Below are 5,848 nucleotides of genomic sequence, written 5' to 3' on the forward strand. Positions count from 1 at the left end.
ATGAAGAGCTGTTCAAACCTCTCCTCTTTCTCTCAGCTTTGCCTCCAGAGACGCCACCTCTTTCTTCAGCTGACAGATTTCTGAGATGAAATCCTCAATATCCAGCATGGACAGATCAGTTCCTACTGATTTACAGCAGAGCACATCCACCTGCGCTTTCATGATCAACATCTGAACACAAACACAGCAGGATTACTAAAAGAAGCATTTATCTGATCAAACTCAGAAGAGTATTTACATAAGATAAGGTGCTTCTTCAGAATTACCTTAATTTTAGATTTTTAAATTTTACAATTTTATTGTCTTTAAATATCACATATCTCATGTTTCATTTCAAAGATGATGTCATTTTCACACAATAAATCCTGAAATTATGTTTATTAGCGTTAATGGTCAAATATTTTATCACCATAAACTACTGTATATTTGAGTGTTGACCATGTCAACAAACCTTTTTTATATTAATATAGTAAAGTTCACAGCCTTCATATGGCCAGTCAGTAATGTTACTGATTCTTAGTTCAAATCATAATAGTTTTAGCTAGGCATATACATTTACAAAAGCTTTTTATGGTTTTCGATTGAACGTCTGGGACAATGGTAAAACAATCAAATCTAAACATAAAAAGCATTTGATAAACGTTTCAAATACAACTTTAATGTAACCTTTACATAACAAAAATACTGAAATCTAGTAGTTTTACTATTAAAAATTAACATGACACAAAAAGTGCCCAAGAAATCATAATGTTATGAACGTGGCTTATGCTTTCTAACAGGAATATAATACTATAATACAAAATATAAATCACCTTTATTTAAGACATACGTTCAGCTGCCGGATTTGAGGTATTAAAACATGATACTCTGCTCGCTTCTCTGTACAATTTAAATCATTAAAACCGTCCGCTACAAAAAAAGAAACGAGACATCAGACAGTCATAAAACCTTAAAGCACATTATGATATAAAAATCACATAACCGACGTGTAACGCGTTAATCACACACCGGCTGAAAGAAAACTCCGCGCTACTTCCGTCGTGCGCTCTTCGCGGGTGGCGCAGCAACATATGACGCACTTCCGCCTCCTGCTGGACTGGAGCGCCAACATCGCTGGATAGCGACTTCAGTTTACTGAAGAAAACGAGCGGCATCGGCAGACCGCGGGTGATTGTAGGAAAATAAGTAGGGCACTACAACAGTGACAGACATAATCATTAGTTTAACCTGTTTTTCATTACGTATATGAAATACTTCAGTAAAATAACCTGTATTATTGATATAGAACTGTACAGCTGTATGTGTCTGAGATAATTTACCTGAGTTCATGGTGCTAAAGTTGATAGTCAAGCACTAATGTAGTGCTCACACGAAAATATGTCCGGGGCGTATTTCATCCCAAATAAAAACAAATGAAAGCTTATAATTTACGGCCGTTTAGATGCATCGCGACAATCTCTGAAGCCCCGCCTTAAATCCGTTATTGACCGTTATTGACCGTTATCCTGACAGCAACTGTCTGTTACCATTACCAGCTTTTCCTCTTCTAATATAAGTCTGTTTAAGCCCGTTTTAAAATATTATTAGTATAATATACAGTACATAAATAGAGTATATGGGGGAAATTTAATCTAAGTAATGTCACGCTTCATTTACTTAAAACATGGACGTTCTTGACAGATTTCTTGGGAATCACTCAGGTAAATATCAGACAAACACCTTCTGATCTTCATATTCATGCTGACATTCTGCACATCAGGACAACGGTGAGTATAGTATTGATAATTATTCGATAGTTCTTTTAACAAACAGTTAATGTTGAGTAATGTTTAGTTCATATACTTTTACTGAATAAATGAAAATATTTCCAAAGTCTATGAGAAAAATGACAGGCACAGAAACACAACTCACACTCTGGTCTGTAATAGTGTACAAACAGTGAAATCACTCAGTGACGCTGGACTAAATATCCACAGTATGAACGCTGCTCAGAAATCCAGTTCACCTGTTGTATAATATATGGTTCATGTTTTAAATTGAAATCATCATGTGAACGATGCTACTGTCATATATCACATGGCATCAGGGGCACCGCTAGCAATTTTGGGCCCTATGAAAGAATATGAAGTTGGGCCCCCTACCGCACCAAACATACACTATATTGCCCAAAGTATTGGGACCCCCCCGACCCCTCCCTTCTAATGAACAGGTTTGACTACTTTAGTTATTTCCACGAGTACAAATCTTCATGTTTAAGCATATAATGATATTCTAGGGAATTGTGCTTCTAATTTTATACCAATAGTTTGAACCACTATTCTAACTATTCTAACACAACAATGCCTCTGTGTATAAGGCAAGGTTATATATATATATATATATGTATGAAGAGTTCAGATGCAAAAGCCTTTAAGTGCCATCTGAAATTTTCTTCTAAAATCAGCATTTTTTATCAGGCTGCTATATTTATGTTCAGATATTTCACTATTTAAAAATTGTATTTCCAGTTTTGGAAGTGTCTAAAATGACTGTACGCATATGTACAAGTCACTGGTGTTTGGTGATGAGTTTTTGGCTCAAGGTCTGCATTTAAAGTCACTTCAGGACTTTGCTTTCTGCTGCAGTTCTTCCACACTGACTGAATCAGTCTATTTTTTTTTTTTTACCTTGCCTTATACACAAAGGCATTGTTGTGTTAGAATAGAAAAGGGTCCTGTTCAAACTATTGGTATAAAATTAGAAGCACACAATTCCCTAGAATAGCATTATATGCTTACAGTTTTTCTCGATTGCTAACACACAATTCATGAAACAATTCACCATTTTCTCACAACTATAAACACAATCTCAAAACAACACACCAACTTGTGCAAACTTCAAACTTCCAGGTCAAAATCCAATACTTTAGTCAAAATCATGTTCTCTTTTGTCAGACTCAAACTTTGGCCTCAGATGATACACAAACCTGTCAAATACACAGACTACTTTCCTGCCTAGAGATCAATTCAAAACACTGTTACAAAAACCTCCTTTTGGGAAACATTAAACGAATCAGTTATAGTGTGTTAATATTTGAGGAAACGACATAAATAGAGGGATGCAGATACAGTAAAATTCAGCAATAAACTTTAAGAAAAGTTTACATTCATTACACTACTGTAAAGAGATCTTACAGAAGATGAAAGGCACTAAGAGAAATGTTCAAAAACCAAACAACAGAATATACAGTAAACACACATTGGAATATACTGTCAGTTACTGTAAATAAATAAATACATAAATACAGTTTTTCTCGATTGCTAACACACTATAACTGATTCATTTGGCCCAATTTTCCAAACCATTCATACAGTTCTCAAAACAAAGACACGTTTCTCAAAACTTTTAACACATTTCACCTGTTTGCACACGTTCCAGTTTGCTCAGTGTTTTCTGGGGGTGTACAACGTGTGCTACAGTATTTACTGTACATAGAATAATGAAAGTTCTCTCATCTGAAGTACTGCTGCTATTCTTCTGACAAAAGACTTCTCTGCCTCCCCTAGACAGTCGACTCTCAGTTCTGCACAAATACAGTACATACTTGGCTACAAATCAGTTCAACAGTAATGAGTTTGAGGGTGTACAACATGTACTACAGTATTTACTGTATATAGAATAATGAAAGTTCTCTCATCTGAAGTACTGCGGCTATGTACTGTAATTATATCGTATGTGTAAGTAGTATTGAAACCTTGTAGATGAGCTGTAGACCAACTTCCCTCATGGTCAGTCCATGCAGAAGAACATGCTCAACTATAGTGCTTTGTATTTCATCAGGAACAAATTAAATTTGACCCCATCCCCTTCGTTTTTATTTTCCCCTCCAATTCCTCTTTGTCTCTCACTACCAGGATTCATTTTCCAATGAAATATGGAATAAAACATTAAAGCATGCAATATGTTGACATGCTTTAATGTTCAAAAAACACATTATTTTTCAAATACTGTACATTATTGTAGGTCCTCTATGCTCCGCCTCTCTCAAACGCTTCGTTTTCTACAAAGCCCCTGGGACGAATGCAGTGAATGGGGGGAGATAACTTTGTCGGAAATGCAGAAATAAGCCGTAAGTTTGCTTTATTTATAATTTGGTAGATACATTTATAATTTCTATTACATTACTACTACTACTGTTACTACTAATAAAACAGATCTCTGGGGCCAAAAGTGCGTGGGCCCTTAGAACCGTCCTAACCCCCCCCCCCCAGCGGTGCCCCTGCATGGCATGAATGATGAAAGCAACTGCGGAAATTAAGCCTTTTTTCACAGATCAAGGCTGAAAAGTCACTATGGTGATTCTGGAGCAGTTTGTTCTTTAGCGTGTTTGTTCTGATGGGTCTGAAAGCTACCTAAATAAGCTAATCTCTCAAGTATAACAGAGTAGAGTGAGGCTGAGCTCTGAGTCCCGTGTGTCTCTGGATCTCTGATCTCTGACGCTCCAGACTGAATCCTGAGCTTCTGTCCCGTCAGTCACACGCACCGCAACCTGCTCCAGATCCTGAGGAACACAATCAGTCAATCATCTCTACTATACTTACATAGTAAACATACTTCAAAACATTACGTCACACAACTAAACAGTTTGTACATATTAGCCTCATTTATCAGTATTCATAATGATTTTGTGTGAAATGAATAAAAGTGTTTTAATTCTTCAGTACTAGATAGTATGATTAAAAATAACATTACGTCGTGTAACAATCAGTCCACATTAGCCTTGGGGAAGGTGATTAGCAGTGAAGGATGAAATGAAGAGCTCTTCAAACGTCTCTGTTCAGACGCATTTATGCATTTATGATAGCCTCAAAAGATTATTAACATATGATTAAGTGTTTCTTTAACAATTTACCTCAATTTTACTTTATTTTTCTCAGATGTCACATCTCATATTTCATCCCAAGGACAGTCTTTCTTTATATATCATTTTCACATAGTAAACTCAATTTAACGTCTGAGACAATGGTAAAATAATAAAGTTTATACACAAAAAGTATTTAGAAATAAGGTGTTTTACTTAAATGTGGCCAAAAACGTTTAAATTCAGAGACAAGAAAACTGCCAAAGACAGCAAAAAATGTTATAAACATGACTAATGCTTTCAAACAGGAATAATATACTATGATAAATAATAATATAACTTTCATTTACGACATTTACAGATCAGGTGCTGGGTTTCTAAGATTTGTACTCGTAAAATGCTAAATCATTTAAACTGTCCAGTAATAAACAGCGACATGTGATAGTAATAAAAACATAAATCAGCTGATAAAGTAAAATCACATTATTGATGTAAAGCTCGGTAAACACGCACGGGCTGAATGTTCATTTCGTGGGCTGTTCGCGGTTTCCCGCAGCAACATATGACGCATTTCCGCCTCCTGCTGGACTGGAGCGACCGATGCTGGATTGTTTTCAGTACTGTGAACCAGGGAAAACCCCAGAGGAGTTACTGTGCCCCCTTCCCCTCCACCCCCTGCCCTCACTGAGCCAGTATGCATAGGCCAATTTGGAGTAGACGTCACAGTTACGTCACTTGCAGCTGTGAGCGCATTGTGATGGCAGAAAAACACTGGGAGCAAGTGGAGGGAAACGGGTAAAATCCATGGAATAAGAGAAAAAATATATCGTTGTGCCTTTCGATGTCAGAATCGGAATGCAAATTATTTTTATAGAATACTGTTGTCAAAGACGCCATTTGAAACTGAACACAGACGTTTAAACGGACAGACTATGGATGAAACCTGCTATGATTACCCTACTTTTAAAGCATGCATTTGATTTAAACAGTAGGTCTATGTAATATTCA

The sequence above is a fragment of the Sinocyclocheilus rhinocerous genome, unplaced genomic scaffold, assembly GCF_001515625.1.
Source record: "Sinocyclocheilus rhinocerous isolate Xijiao unplaced genomic scaffold, SAMN03320098_v1.1 scaffold4521, whole genome shotgun sequence".
Taxonomy (NCBI): domain Eukaryota; kingdom Metazoa; phylum Chordata; class Actinopteri; order Cypriniformes; family Cyprinidae; genus Sinocyclocheilus; species Sinocyclocheilus rhinocerous.